This window comes from Suncus etruscus, chromosome 1 (genome assembly GCF_024139225.1).
Source record: "Suncus etruscus isolate mSunEtr1 chromosome 1, mSunEtr1.pri.cur, whole genome shotgun sequence".
Classification (NCBI taxonomy): domain Eukaryota; kingdom Metazoa; phylum Chordata; class Mammalia; order Eulipotyphla; family Soricidae; genus Suncus; species Suncus etruscus.
In genome coordinates, this window is record NC_064848.1 from 197,634,801 (window position 1) to 197,657,098 (window position 22,298).

Sequence of the window (22,298 nt, forward strand, 5' to 3'; positions counted from 1 at the left end):
AGTGGCTTTGCAGAGTTAGTGATTTTATTGCAGGGTGAAAAGGCTGAATTCCTTTGCTTAATCAAGTATGGTCATAGATTTTTCGTTAACAAAGTTAAAAATAGTTAACAGCCCACTATCAGGGAAGACTTTCACCTTTATTTGAAACACTGTCAGAAACTTTTTCAAAGGCAGTATGAGTGAACATAATGAGCCCCAAAGTATTTCACTCTAAGCCTCAAGAACCCAAATTGCTAACTGCTTACTATATATGCAGGCTTGTACATACTTCTATTCTTAATATGTTTGCAGATGCATGAATATTCAGAAGCTGGAAAATAATAATTGATAATGTTTCAGAATGTTGTTTCGAAGTCATTTTATGATGTCCTGAGTTGGCCATCACATAATGTCCTGAATTAGAGGCTTGCCCATTCCCACTAGCAGAAATTGATGTCCAATGAAACCTTGGTCTAATTCTTGTTCAATATTGAAGTTAGGGGCTGAAGTGATAGCACAGCAGGTAGGGCATTTGCCTTGCACATAGCCAATCCAGTTTCTAGCCCCAGCATCATGTATGTCCCCTGAGTAATGCCAGGGTTAATTCCGGAGTGCAGAGCCAGGGGTAACCCTGAGAAGTGTGTAGACCTCAAAAATATATATATTGAAATGTATGCTTCTTTTAACCACCTGAAATGACCTTTTTTTTTTTTAAATATGGAACGCTTCACGAATTTGCGTGTCATCCTTGCGCAGGGGCCATGCTAATCTTCTCTGTATCGTTCCAATTTTAGTATATGTGCTGCCAAAGCGAGCACTGAAATGACCTTTTGATTCAAGTGTTTATCCCCTTAAAGAATTTGATAGCTTGGTCTTGTCTTCTGCTGCCCAATCCCCTTCAGTGCTCATAATATCTAAGTGGGTTGCATTGGCATACATTGGCAGGAAGTCTGCTAGCTGGAGTATGCGCACTGTGGAAATTGGAACATGCTGTCTCTAATACTTTTGAGCCACTTACTAAACACTAATCAGGGACTGCTTTTAGTTCTCTTTACTTGACTTTTCTCTAGCCAACTCCCAGCTCTCATCCCCTGGTTATGGTGACTGTCCCACAAGGGAGGCATAGATGGTGGGGACTAGGGATCAGTGCTCTTTCTCTTCTAGTACCAAACTTTGCCAGATCTCCTGTTTCTGATGCATGAGGTGTATGCATGAGTTGACTCTTCTGCATGTTCACTTGTAAGGAAAATCCCAACATAAGAGAGGAATTTAATAAGGTAACCTCTTACCTCTCCTCCGAACACAGCAATACCACCACCAAGCATCCTCTGATTCCAGACAGCATTTATCTCTATGTAATCACCAGTTGTCCTTTTGGACTGGAGTTTGGCCAGTCTTTTCTGGAAAGGACCAGACAGTAAATAGTTTCTGCTCCTTAGGCCATGTGGTCTCTGTTGTAATTTTTCAACTCTTGCTATTGTGATATCAAAGCAGTTATAAACAACATGTCAACAAGTGAACGTGACTGTGTTCCAATAAAACTTTATTTATAAAACCAGACCTGATGCCAGCTTTGGCCCTCTGGTCACCTTTTGCTAACCCCTTCTATAGGAGCTCCTTCAACTTTTTTCCTCTGCTGCTCTCGCTTTCTGTCCTCCTAGTGGGTGTTCCCAAGCATGGGTCCGAGCCTTTGCTCTTCCCTGCCCTTTCCTCCGTAAGCTCATCTTTGTGGCTTCTGCTGTCACTTCGATTTTGATGGTTCCCAGACACCACCGCCTGCTTCCTTGTTGGGTCCTCTATCTCACGTTGCCTGGACATCGTCGTCACTGGGAGGATGTGTTACCATTTCAAAGTCAGTGACTACAACACGGACTTGTCATCTTCCCTTCCAAATTGGCTCTTCTTCCCGGTCTATCAGGGTAACTGCCAGTCTTTCTGTTTCCTGTTAGCAATGTTGACTTCATCTCCGTCCTTTCTTTCCTTCCTGTGTCCCCACTTATCTCGTCTATCAGCAGAGACCTTGAATGTATCCCGTATTCCTCTGATTTGACCTCCTCCGAGAGCCCCTTCTCCACTTGCGATTGATTTAAAACAGTCTCCTCACAGCTCAAGTTCTTGCCAAAAATCTCTCCACTCCAGTCCAGGGCGGAGAACTCTGCCAGAGAAATCTTAAATCACCGATGTCCCTGCCTGACCAAGAGTGCAGAGAAATCAATAGGAAAAAAAGACTAACCAGTGAACACACATGAGCTGGAGAAATGAATGCAGAATTCACAGACAAAAAAAAAAATGAATGTTTGGCAAATAGGGAAAAATATATATATACATATTTTTATGTGCTAGTTCTCATTCATAATGAAAGAAATGTAGATGAAAATTGCAGAGACTAGAAGGACCTGGCTGCCAGTTGATGGGCATAAATTTTAAATTTGAGCTGGGGAAGTAAGGCCCAATGGTGAACTCTTATTGCAAGGGGAGTATAAATAATATCAGTTCTATTTTGTATAAAGACAAAGTTGGAAATGAAAGACCTTTTTATTTTTATTTTATTTTATTTTTGATTTTTGGGTCAGCATGGTGGTGCTCAGGGGTTACTCCTGGCTCTGCACTTCGAATTCACTCCTAGCAGGCTCAGGGACCATATGGGATGCCGAAGATCAAACCTGGGTTCATCCTGGGTCATCCGCATGGAAGGCAAGCAGCCTACCACTATGCTGTCACTCCGGCCCTAGAAACCTCTATTTATTTATTTATTTATTTATTTATTTATTTATTTATTTATTTATTTATTTATTGGATTTTGGGTCACACCCAGCAGTGCTCAGGGGTTACTCCTGGCTCTATGCCCAGAAATTGCTCCTGACAGGCTCGAGGGACCATATGGGACATTGGGATTCAAACCACCATCCTTCTGCGCCTAAGGCAAAAGCCTTACTGCTGTGCTATCTCTCTGGCTCGGAAACCTCTTTTTAAAATTTAAATTTTTTATTTATTTATTTTTGGTTTGGGTCTGTGGCTCAGGTGTTACTTCCTGGCTCTGGGCTCAGGAATCATTCCTGAAGGGCTCAAGGGACCATATGGGATGCTGGTGATCAAACCTAGGTCTGCCATATGCAAGGCAAATGCCCTCTGCGCTATGCAGTCACTCAGGCCTTGACAAAACCACTTTGGATGGCAAGGCCAATGCATCAACACTTACAACCTATGGCCCAGGCATGCTGCTGATCAGGGGGAACTGTCCTTGCAAATGTACAATCTTGGTAGCATGACTTAAACATCCAACGACTAGGATGTGGCCCTTTAAAAAGAATGAAGTAGATTTCTAGTTAGAGGTCTGAGGATTGCAAAAGTGAAGGAGTGATAGATCAGCAGATTATCTGCATTGGCAATGCCCTGGGGGGTAGGTTATGGGGGTGTGTGTAGAGGATAGAACTTCCGAGTTTGGACTTGATCTCTTTCAAGGATACTGGGATTCCCCGCAGTGCTATATTCCTAACCTGAAGTGAGAGGCTTGCATCCAACATCAAGCTGGGACTCTGCCGGGTTATCCCAGGCAGGCCAGACCCAACCTCCATACCCAGCATGCACAGGCTACCCTCAAACTGTTCTGCCCGTCTCTAAGGGCCCCCAAGCATGCTGGTGCCTGTTTCCTGCCTTTCCTTCTGCTCACCACCTTCCTGCTGTTTCCCCAGCTTCTGCCTTGCCAAGGTCACCTCAACCTCCTGCCCACCCCATTTCTCCATGAAACTTTCCACTGCCCAGTCCCTAGGATCTTTTGTTTCCAGGAATATTTTCTTATTGTTTCATGAGTGCCTCAGTCCTGCATATCCCCAAATTAAAACTTCATTATGAACTCTTAAAATCCTAATCTTTAACTGCTATTAATTGTCTTTTAAGGCATCTTTAAGCATCAGCCTTACAGTTACAATAGGTGGGGGCCTCTCCCTTTCCCCCTACTATCCCCAACACATTCACCAAAACAAAGAAACAAGAATATGTCTGCCTTGATGTGTTAACATATTAAACCATTTGGAGTAATTCACACTCGCATGTGAGATTGTTTAATAAGAGACTTTATTCCTAACAATTAGATGAGATCATGGCATTTGAAGGACTAGGAAGTGATGTGTGGAGGAGGAAGGAGGAGGAGAGAGCTGGAGGGTAACTGAGGAGCCCGAGGGATGGAGTTGCAGGTGTCCCCAGAGGTGGAATCTGGAAGAGGCTGCAGGCAGGTGACCCTTGGAGCTAGAGTCACCTGCCGGCTTTTATGTCATGTTACCTTTGTTGCTACAGAAGTGGAACACCTGACTTCATAGGTGTTTCTCATTTCACAGGATCCTTTCTGGGAAGGTAGAGGTTAAACCATTTGTTTATTTTTCGTCAAGGAAGGCAATTGCATGTGTATGTATGTTTATGTACGTGTGTATACTTTTCCAAAACAATAGATGACATCATACAATCATTCATACCTGTACATAGATTCTTCAACCATCACTGTCTTTTCTTAGAAAAAAGGGAAAGCTATAAATGAGTATTTGTCTAAGAACTGTTTCTGCATGAACATATCCTATAAATTGTGAAAACTTTTAGGCTTAGCTCATTCTGCTTTACGTTATATATTGATACATTCATATATTTTAGGGGATTTGTTGGCAAGGAAACGTGGAGAGAATTCATTGATAGCTTTATAGAGAAATACTTGGAAGCTAGGAACACCCGTAAATTCATAAAAAACTAGTTGTAGTTTGAGACATGGGCTGCCTCTTCCAAATGTGTATATACTTGGAAAAAAAGGATCATACTGCTGTCGTGCCATCAAAAAGACCCCAAACGTGATTTTTAGGGTATCTCCTAGAGGCCTCTGTGACCATAACAGCAGTAGAAGCAGTAGAAACTAGCAACTTGGAGCAAGAGAGATGGAGGGTGGTTGGCGGGTTGCAGGAATGCTTTCATGTTGGAAACACAGAGGAAAAAGTGGAATTAAAAACAAAGAAAAAGCCCCCAGTTTTTTTTTTTTTCTTGTTCGAGAGAGGCAGAGCCCTTTTGCTTTTATGTCTCTGTCACTTGCTCCAGGATTTTTCATAAAGCCTTCTCAACCACCTAAATAAATATTCATACGGCTGCTCAACATCTCATTAATAAAACAGGATTTGGTGGTAAAATATTTCAGAGTAACATATGATTTGCATCTCACCCTTGTTTAACTTTAAATCTCAAGCAATTAATAAATTAGGCTCGAGAGTTTTTTAAGAAGGGCCATCTTCACATGCAGCACAAATTGCATTATTTTTATGTGTAAATAATGATGAAAGGAGAGATTGTTCCTTTGATGTCTATAAACTACACTGTAAAATATGCAGCAAACATTCTTGTGTTCAGCTGGAGCCAAAACAAATAGTCTAGTTCATAAGACAGAACAGCAGCATTCTTAGAAACAGGCATTATTTTTCCCCCTTTTTCTCCCCAATTGCTCTTTTTTTCATCTTTTATATTCTTGCCATTCCTCATGGAAGATTCATTCCAAAAATTTTTTTTTCATGAAGAAAAGAGAAACTCGCCTGCATTTCCTCATCCAGATACTGCTATGGTTCTTCCTGGGAAACTTGTCTTTCCTCTTCAGCTCCATCCAGACATTAGCCAATTCTAGACATTTCTCTGGAAAAGACTAGAATTCAGAAACATATTATTTCCAAGTTTCCCCATATCAGTGTCCTTCAAAGACATGTATTTTCTTTTCTTTTAGTTTCCAGTCCAGCTCTTGCTTTTTGTCCCCCAACCCCCAGTGGTTACCTTGTTCACCAGCTCTCTAGGTCAGTCCTAATTTTTCACATCTAGAAATGTCAAACTGCACCTGCTCAATGTTGTCTCTTGTCTGTGCCAGGAAGGGTGCAAACATGTGTGGATCTGTTCAGTGATGGAGCACAAGCTCCCTACTCAGCATCACTCTTTGAACACTGCATGCATACATGCCTGAGCATACTCTGACATCTAAGTATAAATAGCAGGTCAAGGTGCCTTCCTGGCCTGCATGGGCCTTTCCATCATGTGATCCCTTGTGTGGTCCCCTATGTCAACCTTGCTAACCATCCTGCCCTTCCACTTCATGACCTAACTGGTTATCAGCTCCAGATCTCTTTCAAGAACCATCATGCCTCAGTTTCTGGGTCCTGTTTCCTCCTGGGTTCTGGCCGTATTCTCAGCACTATGTTCTCAGCTCTTTTTTTCATCACCAAGTTCTCATGTGACTGTCTTCTTGAATGCCAGCTGCATCCATAGTCCTAATTATTTGGTTTATAGAACCTCAAGCAGTGGGCCCTTTAGACTCCCATGCTCCCATCTTCACTCACCCCCCACCCCAGTTACACAAAAGCAAGCTGGGGTATCACTATTGTCCACCTTCATCTCCATCCTTGATCCCAGGACTCAGTCTTTGTTCATACTCTCCCAGTTCATTCCATGTCCTTAAATACACATGAAAATGGATATACAGGGGCCAGAGCGATGGCGCAGTGGCTGACCTAGGACGGAATGCTGTTCAATTCCGCGGCATCCCATATGGTCCCCCGAGCCAGGAGTAACCCCTGAGAGTCACCTGGTGTGACCCGAAAAACAAACAGACAAAAACATGGGTCTACTATTCCCACAAAAAAAAAATCACTGTGAACTATCGAAATAAATGTCTTTCTCACAAGCCTTGCTGGTTTCTATGACCCAAACAGAATTTGCCCCCAGTTTTCAGAGCCAGGCCCTGCAAAGCCATTTCTCCTTTGGGCTCAATTTAGAAATGTTTCCTTTAGCTATTGGCTTTGTTGCTTGCTGTGGGTGGTTGGTTTCACTTCATTTTGTTTTTTAATTACCACTTGTTGTCCTTGGAAACAAAATGTTCAGGGCCCATTTAGAAAAGAGGTCATGATTTGAAAAGCAGCTTTCTAAACATTCTACCTAATTTAGAGAACATTCCCAAGGAAGGAAATGTTGGCGAATGAGGCTCTCTCTGGACTTGGAGATGGGCGGTTCAACAGAGGCACGAGGCCTGGGATGATTTGGACAAGTTTGTTTTCTCCAGAGGAAAGATTCATTTGAAGTCCCAAGTCCCCTGGGGTAAATCAGCACCAGTACCCAGGAACTGTGAAGACCCCTGAGATCATCTTTTTGCTGACTCCTGCCTCTGAAAACCAGCAGCCACTGACTGTTTTAGTTCTTCCAACCCCTATTTTCCAATTGGTCCTGGAATCTGCCCCTGCTGCCCGCCACAGCCAGGAAAGACTTTGCTCCTGTACCTAGACATTGTACATCATCCAATCCACACGCTCTAAAGGCAGATAGTGGATCACCAGGTCTTCTTATTCTAGGTCTTATACCTACCCTCCCACTCCCATAAAATTCTTGGCAACTAAATGGGAGGAACTAGATTTACAAATATTTGTCCAATGAAATATCTCTATAGGGTAATGGCAATCTTTCAGATAACAGAGGCATAAACAGGAGGCCTTTGCATGTAAAATATTTTAGTAGAAAACAATATACTTGGTGCATTTCTGGCATGCATTCACTTCATTCTCACAGCAAGCTCTGTATATTCTACCATCACTCGCAGTTTCTGAAATAAAGGAAGGAGGGGTTAGGATGCTTGTTGAAGGTGCTGGGACCTGAACCTGGGAAGTCTGGCTCCAGAAGTCAGTATGCAGATCATCAAGAACCTAAAGCTTCACTGTCGGCACTCATAAAGTCTGAAGAACAATGGGGAGCCCAAGGAATTCAGCTGTATTGGCTGAACAAACATTCAAGCCAATGGTAGAACAAACATTCAAGCCAATGGTAGACAAAAAATAATAATAATAACTGGCACTCGGGTATGGCTTTGAAAAATGTTTCCTCCTGCTCCAGACCTTGCTGAGTTCCAGGAAGCCCCCCAGTTTTCAGGGGGCCACTTGTTTCATTTTTGCTAAGGTCCAGAAAACCTTCTTGGATTATTTTGTGTGTGTGTGTGTGTGTGTGTGTGTGTGTGTGTGTGTGTGTGTGTGTCACATTAGTGAGAGGTATAGAGCTTAACCATGTGGCTTCTGGAGGGACAGAAAGCTAAGCAAATCCTTGAGTTTCTCAAAATTCTCAAGCCTGGATGAAGAGGGCCTCATCATCATTACATTGGCAGTGGAAATAAGGTGATGACTAGCAGAGAAACAGAACCAATTCAAAGAAGGACTTCAATGGTATGAAGGTATCAAACAAATTTGACTTGAAGTAGCTATAAAGAATACAGTTGCACGCCACAGCAATTGAATTAAGCTGAATGGGAGAGTCCTAAGTCAGTGATCTTAAAGACAACTCATCAACAACAATGAGTGACAAAAGAAAAGGGAAGTTAGGGGGGCCGGAGAGATAGCATGGAGGTAAGGTGTTTGCCTTGCATGCAGAAGGTTGGTGGTTCGAATCCTGGCATCCCATATGGTCCCCCGAGCCTGAGCGCTGCTGGGAGTGACCCAAAAACAAACAAGCAAAATAAAAACCAAAAAAAAAAAAATGAATGAAAGACTTTAAAAAAAAAGAAAGAAAAGGGAAGTTAGGGTCAAGAACACAGTGGGTAGACATTTGCCTTATACATGGCTTACCTGAGTTCATATAGACCCCCAAGTCTGCCAGAAGCCCTGAGCATAGATAGCCAGGTGTGCCCAAAAGATAATTATTATAATAATGATGATAATAGTAATGGAAGATACTAAATAGATAACAGCAAGAAGAATAACCTCTGAATTATAGTAATACCACAGGGATAAGTAAAGAGGAACAATGACTTGTGGAAAAGAGATAGTAACTCAGAAGGTTTCCACATAGATACAAGAGCCCCAAAGAGATTCGAGGGCCCGGAGAAATAGCACAGTGGTGTTTGCCTTACAAGCAATCTAGGACCTAAGGTGGTTGGTTTGAATCCCGGTGTCCCATATGGTCCCCCATGCCTGCCAGGAGCTGTTTCTGAGCAGACAGCCAGGAGTAACCCCTGAGCAACGCCGGGTGTGACCCAAAAACCAAAGAGATTCAAGTGTGGCCCCAAAACAAAACCAGAAATTAAAATTTTTACTGAAAGGTCACCTATAAAGCAAATGGGTCAACTTCAAAAATAGCTAAACACAAAGAAAAATTTTAACACAGCCTTTTATATCAATAATTTCTTAATGTTAGTAGATTAAACTCTCCCATCAAAAGGCATAGTGTGATTGGGTGGACCAGGAAACAAAAATCCATTTTCTGCTTAGAGGAAACACACCTAAACCTAAAGGATTAACACAGTGTCAGTGAGAAGATGGAAAACAAACATACAAGCCAATGGGAGACAAAAAAAAAATAATAATAATAATAACTGGCACTTGGGTATGGCTTTGAGAAATGTTTCCTCCTGCTCCAGACAATGCAGAGTTCCAGGAAGCCCCACCAGTTTTCAGGGGCCACTTGTTTCATTTTTGTTCAGACCCAGAAAACTTCCTTGGATTATTGTATATGTATCACGTTAGTGAGAGGCATAGAGCTTAACCAATGTGACTTCTGAAGCCAGACTGCCCAGCTTCAGGTCCCAGCACCTTCAACAAGCATCCTAACCCCTCCCTGCTAACTTATTTCAGAAACTGAAAAGTGAAGGTAGAATATTCAGAGCTTGCTGTGAGAATGAAGTGAATGAATGCCAGAAATGCCCAAGAATATTGTCTTCTATTTAGGAACATTGCCCAGAGGAACTGTTGGGTCATTATTTTTTCTAAGGCCCTACCCAGTTGTGTTGAGAAAAGTTCTTTTATCCCCTTCGCACTTTTTGCTACAACCCAGACCCCACTGTTTCTTGCTTCTTCTCCGATACCCAGGACAGCCTTGACTTTAATCCACTAGACAACCGTTGTCCAGAGTTGGAACCCCTGGCCAGAGTTGAAGACTTCCACTACCTCTTCACCTCTCCTTACATTTAGGGTCCCTCTTTCTCGCTCTGCACCAGTGACACTGCTTTAGACTTTCTCTTCTCCAGCAGAACTATCTCACTTACCAGGAGTCTGTGTTGATGACCTGCAGCTTATTGCCACATGCCCAGATCTTCATATTGTTCTGTGTTCCCGATCTTTCTGGAAATTTCATGGATATTTCTATAGATCTCAGTGTATCACATGGAAACTTGAAATCCATCAGGTCTTAAACGAAAACATCAATTTGATTGGTTGGGCCACACCCAGCAGTACTTAGAGGCTCCTCTAGTTCAGAGTTTGGGATCCATTGCTGTGTTTGTGCAGAACTGAAGCAGAACCCAGGGCTTCCTAAATGCACAACGGACCCAAGCAGCCCTTTGAGCAATTTTACCAGACTGCAAAACTGACATTGTCATCTGAACTCACTCGCCCCCCCCCACACACACACACATCTGCCTCTAATCCTTCTATGCAAATGCAGTTAGCACCACTGCCCTCCACTTCAGAGCCTTGGCCCTTTCTTTTTTACCTGAGGTGTCCCACAGGTCAACCAGCCTTTTAATCCTCGATTGTCAGCCTCATGGCCCCCAAGACCAGGAACACACAGCAGCTCATCTCAACAAGCTTTTGTCCCCTGCTTGCCCCTTCCAACACACACACACACACACACACACACACACATATACACACACACACACACACACCATGTCCCACACATATAGATCTTTCTCCCTTGGATACCCACAGTCCTGGGCCTCTAATGAAGTTTCCAGTACCCCATAACCTCCATATCTCTACCCACAATCTCTTCCCTTCCCTTCCTTTTGCATACTATGCCCCCCCTTGCTTATGTTCAAGCTCTTAGCATGTCGTACCAGCTCCTCTTCCATGTTGGGTTGGTATTGTTTCTTCTCCGTGTTGCCCTGTCTTCTATCCAATGTTTGCATATCTGTCTCAATCCTGGCTCTCTCCCTCCCTGGAAACATCTATGAGCCTTTCCATCTTCTCAAAGGACTTTGAGGCTTTGTGCTTCCCTTGCACCCTCCGAGTCTCCCAGGGGGGATGTGGCCATAATTGCTGCTGCTTTTCTGCAAGTCCCACTGGCCCATATCCCCCTCAATGGAACCTCTGCTCTGAGCCCCAGCACTGTGTTCTTTCTTGGTGTCTAATTATCCACTCACCAAAAATTCAAAACCTCTCTGGATCTTTTTTTTTTTTCTGGATCTTTTATGTGGACAATTAAAAAGAAAAAGAAAAAGTTCTATCCAGAAGCACTCTCATTTAATTTTTTCCAATTTTTTAATTTTTTTACATTTTAACTCTGAGACAGAGTTAAGAAGATGTTAATAGTTGGGTTTAGGTCATACAATGTCCCAACACTTTCCCCTTCACCAGCATGCATTTCCTGCTGCCAATTTCCCCAGTTACCCTCACAACATGCAACCCCACCTGAGACAGACATTTTTCTTGTTTCTTTTCTTTCTTTTAGGCACAATGATTTGCAATACAATTGCTGAAGGGGTATCATGCATATCACTTTACTTACTTTCAGCACCTCGTTCTTGCCCAGAGCAATCATTTCCCACTATTACTGTCATAGTGGGCCCTTCTCTACCCAAACTGCACTTCCCAATTATCAGATCTATTATCTTCGAATATTATTCTCAGACTGTGTATTCTTTTTTTAATATTCCACAGATGTATGTAATCATTCTCTATCTGTCCTCCTCCCTCTTACTCTTTTCAGTAGCATGATATTCTGTGTCTGTCCATGTATAAGCAAATTTCATGACCACTTTCCCTAACAGCTGCGTAGTATTCCATTATGTAGACATATTTAGTCACTCATCTATTCTCAAACACTTGGATTATTTCCAGATTCTGGCTATTGACGCACTCACCTCAAAATGACTTGCCACCTCTTAGACAGAAAATATGTGTCTTAACTTATCGTTTTCTTGGGAGTGTGGGGCCATACCCAGTAGTGCTTAAAGGGCTACTTCCTGTGGCCCAGAGCAAAACAGGGTCAACCACATGCAAGCCCAGTGTCTTACTCTTGAGCTGTGTTTCCTCTAGTATCCTAAATTTTGAATCATCCAGAATCCTGGTATTTTCCAGGACGTGTTTTGGGGTGAATCCTAAAAGCCTTATCTTCCTACACCTCCCCCTGCTTTCCCTTTTTTTCTATTTCTCTTTGGAGAACGGTCATCAATAGCATGTTGGGAGGGGGCAGATAGCACAGTGTTATGGTGTTTGCCTTGCATGTGGCCAACAGATCCCAGTTAGAATCCCGGCATCCCATATGGTCCCCTGAGCCTGCCATGAGTGACTTCTGAGTGCAGAGCCAAGAGTTACTCTTGAGTGTCGCTAGGTGTGACCCAAAAACCAAAAACCAAAAAAAGAAAAAAAAAATAACATGTTGTGGATACTGTGAGAACAGTTATGCTTTGGAGCTTTTCCATGAGAGTGTTTTCTTGTCTGGCCCCTTTTAACCTTCAGCCCCAAGAAACTGGGTTTCCTTGCTTCTGAGGTGCACCTCAAGTCTGATTTCATTGTGTGGAGGCTAAATGACTTCATGGCCTTAAACTTATTTTGATTTTATCAATAGGCATACTTATATTATTGTATGTTTACATGCATACAATATGTAACTTGTATTTAATTTGTTAAACTGAATTTTCCCCAAAAACTAATCATTGGCATTTAATGTGTGCATGGTTAAGTACTAGGGAAGCAGACATTTCAATTAAGGGGTTCATCCCTGAGCACTGCATTGCTCAAGCTGAGTGAACATTGTGCCATCAAGTCTGGTTGACAGTATCTTAGGGACTGGCCCAGGGACCGTCCAGAGCATTGCTTGGGGGACTTAAGGGAAGGTGTCAAAGGAAGACACTATCTTCCTAATGAATGAGTTGAAGAAAACAATTAGCAAAAAAATGTATTCCTTGATTATATTTTGTGAAGAAAAAGTAAACATTTAGTTGAAGGGTCTGGGAGATAATACAGAAGTGAGGGCACAACAGATGGTCCCCTGAGCACAGCTAGGTGCTACGCTGGAATCCTCTCGCAAAGCCAGCAACACCTAGATAGTCCCCAGCACCCATGTTGTTCTCAATTCCTGGCATTGAACCACCAGCCTGGTTCACTGAAAATCACCAGTGGGGTTCCCCAGACCCCCTCAATATTACTTGCTAGCCCCCTCAAATACTTGAAATGAAAATAGCAAATCAAGTTTCCATTGAAGACAGAAAAAATGGCTCCTTAACACCTCGCACATTGGAGAATCTGAGAAAAGAAAAGAATTGAGGGAGAAAAAAAATGTTCAAATGCTTTAAACATCTGAAGCATGAAACCAAATGTTGGTGTTTATTCGAGAGCAGCTGTGAGCTGCCATCCCAGAGCACAGGCCCCAAGGCTCTAAAGAGCTAGCTCAATTAAGGAAATTGAGCACCACCATCCAGCCCATCCAGAAACCATCAAGGGAGGTTCGGATCTTAGTTTTGTTCTCTTGCTGGTCCTTCAGGAATCTCTCACACATGCAGCACTAGCCTTTATTCCTAGCAATGAGCTCATCCGAATTTAGAGGAGACTTAGAGCCATGGACTGCTGGCCAGCCAGCATCCCAGCTGAGCCCAGGGATCCCTCTAAAAGGCTTTTCCAGGGGCCCAGCAAGTTTTTGAAGTCACAGTAAAGACTTTTGAAGAGTGAGGTTGCAAGAAGTCCTAGTTACAAAGCAGACATAGTTATTTTGCTGAGGGCACTCTGTTTCCCAAATGAGAACCTAGTCATAAAGGTTAGCATTTTTCTAGGAATGAAATCAAATGCACCACAAAAATATTTTTTGGCTTAGCAGCTGAGAGTTTCCTCTGACACCAACCATCCTTTACAAATCCCTAGTTTATGGAGGTGGAAAATGCAGCTTCTCACTGCACACTGATGGCACTAATGAATCACTGTGTGACTCTAGAGCTAGGATCCCAGTTGGACTACAAGCACCTGTTTTTCTTCTCTTCCTGCCGGTTACTTTCTGAGCAAAATCCTCGAAGACCCTCTGTCTTTTGAGGGCCTCTTCCCAGAGCTGTATGGTCTCGGGTATGGAGTTTTCCACCCATTTCCCTGCCCTCCATCCTTTCTGACTACAGATCCAAGACTGTTGTATGGGATGATGAGTTCTGTTCATACTAAAAGACAACTTGGAGCACATTTTCCAACAAAAACCATGACAAATGGTAGTTGGGCATCAAAGTGCAGTTGGCATAAGGCAGTATTTCAGATCCAGAAAGGCACTGTCATCTTATTCAGAAAAAGTTCCTCCCCAAGGTCAGAGCAATAGCACAGAGGTAGGGCATTTGTCTTATATACAGCTGACCTGGGATCGATCGGGTTTGATTCCCAGCATTCCATATGGTCCTCAGAGCCTGTCAGGAGTGATTTCTGAGTGCAGAGTCAGGAATAACCTCTGAGCGCTGCCAGGTGTGGCCCAAAAAAAAAAAAATATATATATATACATATATTAAAAATAAAAAGAAAGTTCTTCTCCAAGAAATGTGCACTTGACCCTCGAGGCCTTTGCCACTGTTCACCTCTCACAATCACCAAGTTGAAAGATGGCCCCCTCTGTCTCTATATCATGCTTCTGCTTTGCATCTTTTCCTCCTACTCATCCTCCAGTTGAGAGTCTGGTGAATCACGAGCACCGGTCACTTCTGGTTGAATAAAGAAATGAATTTGGCGCTTCAAGCAACCAGCTCATAAGGCCTCATTCTCTGAAATCTTCATGTTCAACTTCCTCTTCCTTGATTTTCAGTAGAAACAAACATATTGGTCATTGCAAAGGTGATTATGTTGTGGCTGGTGGTAATGATGACATCAATCATAACTTCCCCCAGACCTCCTAAAATACTGTTAGTTCTGGTCACCCTCTCCATAAAATTCTCTCCTTTTTCTACTCTGGGTTCCCACACTATCCTGAATATCTCTGCTGACATGCAGGAGAATGGATAGGAGGAATGTGTACCTCTCTAAGACCAAATCCGTGACTAACAAATAACCAGCCAGCACTCACCAGCGTGTGAACCCTGGCCAGCTTGCGTATGAGTGTCACAACCAAATGTGTGGCCTATATCGAGTCAAGCCCCTGTGGCCAAGCATGTGTGGGACACCCCCATACACACACACACACACACACACACACACACATTCCATGCAACAACAGTGGCAAGAGCCAAAGAAAGGGTGGTAGGATTTTAATTTTTAAGTAGGAGGGTTGAAGCTATTGTATAGCAGCGAGGAATTACATCCCCAGCACCATGTATGTTCCCCTGAGCTTCACCAGAAGTGATCTCTGAGCATAGCCAGGAGTAAGTCCTGGGCACAATTGGGTGTGGCCCCAAAACGAAAAAGGTAGGGAACAGAGAGCTCAAGAGCTAAGGCACTTGCCTTGCTCATGGCCAACTTTGGTTCAATCCTTGACATTCCGTATGGTTCCCTGAGCCCCACCAGGCATGATTCCTATGCACAGAGTCAGAGCAAGCCCTGAGCACTGATGGCTGTGACTTCCACGCCAAAAATAAAAATATGTTAAAAAGCTTTTTTATAATTTTTATTTTAATCATAGTGGCTCAGTAATATTTTAGGTACATATTAACATTGAGTCAGGGGAATTCCCACCACTGAATTGTCCTCCCTCCACCCTCATTCCTGTCTTGCCTCCCGTAGCCTCCACCCTCACCCCTGGGGCTGCTAAAATGAGGGGTCCCCTCTGTGCCTAACTTACTACTTAGTGATCTTACAACTGTTTGGTCATGGTACCGCCATTATATCCCCCTCTAATTGGGAGGCGGGGCTAGATAGTTAAAGTTATGTGGTTTTGTTTGAAGAAGAGAAAAGTAATAAGATGGGGTAAAAATCAAATATGCCAAAAATGGGTGGAGTCCTTCTAGAGGCTCTCATCCTCGGTTTGGGAGATGAAGGGGAAAAAGAAAGTGAAACACCACAACAATATAAAAAGAAGTATCGAATAAAATATCCAGTGAGCAGTAAAGATAGGCACCATATACTTGCCATGGACCTGATATAAAAAACATGACAGAGCACAAAACGGAAGAGAGAAGAAAGAAAAAATAAATAATTAAAAAAATGGAGACAACCAGTTCAATATCCACACCAATTCAAATAAATCAACAAAAACTAGATAGATTTAAAAAAGATTATTTTGTGCTTTTTGTCTCTTTTTTATATATTTATTTTTCCCCTCCTGCATAGGCACAGTAAACATTGGGGTCATTTGAAAAAGGATTCCCTTGGCCTAAGAGATACAGGGTTTCTCCATTCTTGGGATTAACTATAGGGTCCTTTCTAGTTCATTTTCTCTCCCATTGGTGCTTTTGTGGTGTATGAGAAACTTCTGCTCCGTCCTGGGTGGTAAAGTCAGGTCTCTGTATCTAAAGATCTCAGTCTCTGCATAGGTCAAGGATGGAACTTATGGTGAAGTCTTTGTGGTTCTAGAAGTTTTGTCTCTTAGTGTCATTTTAATCTGTCTTCTGTGGTTGGTGGTCTTGGTCCTTGAGCTGATCCTAGGATGGAGCCTGGGATAGCGTCTTTCATTATGTTACCAGGAGACCCATTCAGTTGCTACTGTCTCAGTCAGACCTCTGGAGTTAGAGATCATGGTTGTTGTACAGGTCGTAAATCAAACCCTAGACTAGGGCTTTTTTATTGGTCCCAGGATACACACTGCCCGGTCATGGTTCTATCAGCCAGTTATCTGTAGATCGAGATCTTGGCTTTTGCACAGACCAAAGGGTGACAAGTCTTCTGATTTTGTCTTATCATTAGCTGGTGAGGTAGGATAACCTGCTCTTAGGTCAAGTTGTTCCCAATTTCCTTGTTTTCAGGATATCATATTATCATGTTGGTGTTTGAGCAGTATTAAGGATATCCCAGATGGGATTTGGTTTTTGTAGCTGTTGTGAAGAACTGTGTCGTTTCTATGCCTGGGATACAAGGTTCCAGGCTGGACGGTCGGCATCTAATCACCTGGAGTCTAAGTTGGATCCACATGACATATATTCAAGGTGGGAGATGCCCCTGTGTGTAAAAAGTATGAGTTCTTATCCCTAGTAGATAAGAGCTTGTTTTTTTACGTAACCTTACGCCTTTTTTTAGTGTGCCTTTGCAGGAAGAAATGGTGCTACATTATATTGCCAGTGCACTTGGGGGTGGAAAGAGATGAAAACAGAAGCAAGTCACACACCCAAAAAAGATAAAAATAGAGATAAAAATATATGTATAAAGAAAAAAAGTTTTTAATAATAATAAAAAAATGAAACAAAAAAGTAATTAAAGGAACAAAGTGATGCAGGAGACTACCTTATATTTGGGGAAGAGTAGGTCTAAAGAGGTAGTGTTATACAAGGCTTATATTTATAATGGAACTATAGGTTTCCCCGTTGTCTTTTGAGATTTTCTTGTGAAGTGTGGGTTCCCAGGCGCCTTTTCATCACACACCCTGACCTTCTTGAGATTGACAAAAGATTTGCGGCATGAATGTCTCGGGTAGAGTTTTGCATTGGGAGTCCTTTTAGGGCTAAGTCTGGTGTCCAGCAACAGTCCACGTTAGGAAGAGTTGGTAAGGAGGGCCATACCATGTGTGTCAGCAGGGGTGTTGGTTGACTTTTCTTGCCAGGAATGAGGTGTGGGTTTGAGTGGGTGTCCCTTCGCTTGGGTGCTGGATACTGGTTCGTTGGGGTAGGAGGTCAGTCTTGATGTCTAATAGATTAAGAATTGAGGGTGAAGAGTTTTAATAAGGTGGGAAATCTGGATGAGATTGAGGGGTGAGGGGATAGTCGGATTTCTACAGGGGGGAAAGGGGAAAGTATATGGAAGGGGCAGAAAAGGAGAAAAGAGCAAGTAGGATTAAAAAGAAAAAGAAGAAAAAAATAGTGAGAAGAGAGGAGAAAAGAGCATAGGAATGTTAGTTTGCTTGAATGTGTTCAATGAGTAGGCCCTGTAGTATAAATCTGTAGGTCACAATTGCTGCTTTAGTGATCTGGCTAGTCGCCTACTTCAGGTCTTAAAAGAAGGTATAACCTAGAAATAAAGGGTATGTTAAAGAGTTTTATTGAGATCTCTTCATATAGTGAGCTGGGTATGGTATCTCATGTAACTGAGTCCCGAGGTGCCATCTTAGGTTTTCCACCCTTTGTATCCAAGAACACCTGTGGACAAAAAATCTGAGAGGTTATTTTAAATATAGTAAGATTAAGGCATCATATTATTTTGAAATGCTTCCATTGGAGTCAGTGATTTACCATGGGTTAAAAAGTTTTTTTATACTAAATTTAAAAAACATACATCTTTACATTGTGGGTAGGATATTTTTGTTTTGTTTTGGAGCCATACTTTGTGACACTGAGGCATTACTCCTGGTTCTGCACTCAGATCACTCCTGGCAGGCTTGGGGGACCATATGGGATACCAGGGATCTAACCCAGCCGCCTGCAAGGCAACATCCTCCCTGCTCCAGTCCCTGTGGGTAGAATTCTAGACATGTGCAAGGAAGCCGAATTGGGAGACAGAGGCTGTTTGGCCAATCCAAGTGAGAACAGGAAAGTGTTAAGGACCTGGCCTCAGGAAGCTGGCATGCTTATTGCAGAGAGATGACCGAGTTGGGAGAGGAGTCATTTCTAGGGCTCCCCAGCCACGTGGAGAGGTCCTGAGAGGCAGAGAAAAGAAATGGGCATCCTAGCAAAGAGACTATTACCGAGGAAAGAACCAGAGGGCCAGAGATGACTCTCTGTTCCCTGAGCTAGCTCAGTCTGGCCTCACCCACCTGTACTGGGACAGAACCAGCACACTGAAAATAACTTCTAGACTGTTCTTTGTTCCATATAGGTTTTCCTCGCCTGGCTATCTTTAGGTTTCCTTACATTTGGGTTGCTTGAGGCCATCTAATTTGTAGCCTGGGCAGATTGTGGACTTGGAAGTGGGCAGATTGTGGACTTGGGAGTTCCCCAAAATAAAAACAACCATCACAGAAGGCTCTGTGTCATCTTGTTGTTTATGAAATTTGCACCTTCTATCCACCTTAATACTTGCCTACCTGCCCTGCCTGTTGCTACTCTGTGTGAGAAAGACAGCCAGGCTCTGCTCACCTCTCTTCAAATGCAGAAATGCCAGCAGGTCCCCTTTAAACAGGCTGCCTATTAACTTCGAGCCTGGACCAGTCTGCCTTCTGCCACCTTGCTGACCCTGCACTTGCTAATTCAGCTCTGCCCCTCAGTCACTCATGGCCAACCAGCTTTGTCCTTCCTTTTCTGGGCAGCCAATCATGCCAGGGCCTGTCCTGGGTGCCAACCCACCCCAAGATTGGATTTGCTCACATCTCCTGGCGAGTGAAAATTAGAGGCAGGCAGCCCCAGACAGCTCAAAGCCAGCTTGCCTCCATAACTATCTGGGACGCTATTTACATTCGCTGGTGAGAATGGAGGTAGCTTTTTCGGTTGCTCTGAGCCCTTTTGAAGTCTCTGGGTCCAGCAGAAATTATACCTTTAGGCTTTGCCAGCTGGCTGGAAAAAGCAGAAGCTGCCCCCGGCAGCAGGCAGTGCCCACGGTCCATCCCGCTTGAGGTTGTTCTTGCTGACACTTTTAACACGTCCGGCGTCTGAAGTCCTTGTGGCTCCTGCCGCTCTGTGGTCTGGATGGTGCAAAGTGTGTCATTTTCTTTAGGCCGCGTCCCACCTGTCCCTTCAGTTCACAACACTGCTCACCCCTCGGATCTAGTGGTTGGTCAGAGAGATTTTTGTCCTGTTTTTCTCCTCTATGTCTGCTCTGTGACTGATATATAGGGAACCCCACTGTCGTTCTCCAAAAATAAGACTCCCCTGTTTTTTGGTGCCTCATTCACTCACTCCCAGAATCTTGGGGTTCTTTCTGTTGGTATGATGGTTTCATACCCACCTAGTGAGCATAGGGCATTGGCAGGGCCTCATGCCATGGCTCTGGACTTTGGCATCATAGGATAGCACCGCAACAGGTGACAGCAGGGGATGGCGAGCTTCCCGCCCTCTCCCGCTGAGTTTGACACCCTGATATAGATTAAGACTGTGGCTTAGGGCAATAGTGTTTTGTTTTCTTTTTCTTTTTTCCACTTGAATGTCTCTTTTTTTTCCTAATATTTTTTAATTGAATCACCATGAGATACTTAGTCGCAGAGAGTTGTTCCTGATTGAATTTCAGTCATACAATGTCCAACACCCATTCCTTCCCCAGGTCACCAGTGTCCCTAGTTTCACTCCCCCACCCTCTGACCACTCCCCTGCCTGCCTCTATGGCAGAAATTTTTTTTCTCTGTCTTCATCTTTTTTTTTAGACACTGTGGTTTGCAATATTATTACAGAAGGGGCATCATGTCTATCACTTTACCTTCTTTTAGCACCCAGAGTAACTGTTTCCAATCATCATTGTCAGAGTGGTCCCTTCTCTGCCCTAATACACTTCCCCCACCATCAAAGAGCTCTTGCCCTTTGTCAAAATTCTTCCAATGAATGTCAGCTTCTGTTGTAATGGTGGGATTGAGTATTGAATATTGAGTTCTTCAGGTAGTTGATAATCTAATAAAGGAAATGACCGCTGCCATGGAGTAGGAGGCTGGAGAGCTGGAAAGGCACTTTTGCTTTTCCAGGTGGTTGGTGTGAGTTGCATTTTCAGTATTGCATATGGGAGTGATCCCTGAGCACAGAGCCAAGAGTAAGCCCTGTACACTGCCAGGTGTATCAGCTCCAAGAGAAAGGATATGAGGAGATGACCTCTCCAGTGCAAAGTTGAGCCTGGATATTCTGCCTGGAATCCCTGAGTAGACCCCCTGAAGTTCAAGGACTGCATTTTCAGGTTCATTCCAGGGACTCGGGTGAGGAAGAAGAACATGGAAGATTGAAATCTAGGTTGAACATGTTTGGATTCGCAAAAAAAAATCCTTCAGGTATCTGATAAAACTTCCCTGGTGAAGTTCCAGGAAGCTGAGTCAGACCTCTTACAGTTTCCCATGCAGAGCAGGTACCTATTGGAAGAGCCAAGACCAAAGGAATCACATGTGGTATCCCCTGTTGTGAGTCAGCAGAGGAGCCATTTCTCATTGCCCCAGAATGAGAAAATGAAGATAAGCTGAACGCCTGCTAATATGTTCGAGCACCGTCTCTTGTGTAATAACTCAAAGAGCCCCCACAGCAATTAGATGCAATAGATAGTCTCATTATCCCTCTGTTCTCAGAGGGGTGAACTGAGGCCCAAGACATTTATTTACCTTGCTAAAAGTCACAAAACTAACATGAAATGGAGCAGGCATTCAGACTCCAGCAGGTCCTCCACTGCTCTGCTCTACAGGAGAATGGATCCTTTCCAGGAAAATGAGTCCAATACAGGAGAATGGATTCCATACAGGAGGCTGGATCCTATACAGGAGACTGGATCCTGTACAGGTAAATGGGTCCTGTTCAGGAGAATGGAGGCTGTGCAGAAGATTGGATCCCCTACAAGAGAATAGAGTCAATACAGGAGAATGGATTCCTATAAGAAAATAGGTCCCATATAGGAAAATGGACCCTATGTGAGTAAATGGAAAGCATACATGAAAGTGGATGACTGAGTTCCATTGAGGGATTGGACCACATAGATGGAAGTGGATCCCATACATAAGAATGGATCCCATGCACAAAAATTAACACCATGCAGGAAAATGGGTGCCATACAGAAAGTGGTTCCCTACAGGTAAGGGAATCTCATATAGGTTGTAAATGGATCTTGTATAGGAGAATAGATTCTATGCAGGAGATTGGTTCCCCTATAGGCAAATGGGGGCTGTATAGGATAGTGGATGCCATATTAGGAGAGTGAATTCAGTGCTAGAGAATGGATCCTGTACAGGTAAATGGATCCTGCACAGATATATGGATCCTGTTATTGACAGTATGCAGGGGAAGGTGAATGCTTGGGCACTAAATAGTACAGCTTAATAGGAAAAAATTTGTGTTTATTTGATAGCAGCAATTGGATTTTGAGCCCACAGATGACTTTTGAACTATTTCTCCAAGTTTCTGTAACACAGAGGGAAACCCAAGAGGTCTGAATATCAGGGCTCCAACCCCACCCACTCCTCTTCCTCCTGTTCAGGACCTGTCCAGGTAGGCAACAGCCATTTCCCAAGCCCGTTTGCCTTTTGTCTCAGGTCTTTAGAGAAACAAATAAATTCCCAAGCCAGAGAGAGCCCTTCATTCGTGGTCACTTTGTAATGAAGCTGCATTGTAGAGCAGCCAGTAGAAAGTCCTCATTTAGAGAAGATTAAAGACACAGTAAGGAGAGGTTCTGGGACTCAAGTTGGCC

General features: G+C 43.4%; 1 protein-coding gene and 1 non-coding gene across 2 annotated transcripts in view; one reads left to right on the top strand and one right to left on the bottom strand.

Annotated features, from left to right (window-relative positions):
- The window catches only part of CEP112 (centrosomal protein 112), a 429,834-nt gene that overhangs the window by 347,043 nt on the left and 60,493 nt on the right, over nt 1-22,298 (top strand). The gene's annotated exons all lie outside the window — the stretch shown is intronic.
- On the bottom strand, nt 691-797 carry LOC125996383 (U6 spliceosomal RNA). The gene has a single exon (XR_007491259.1). It is a non-coding gene; the product is annotated as a U6 spliceosomal RNA (small nuclear RNA).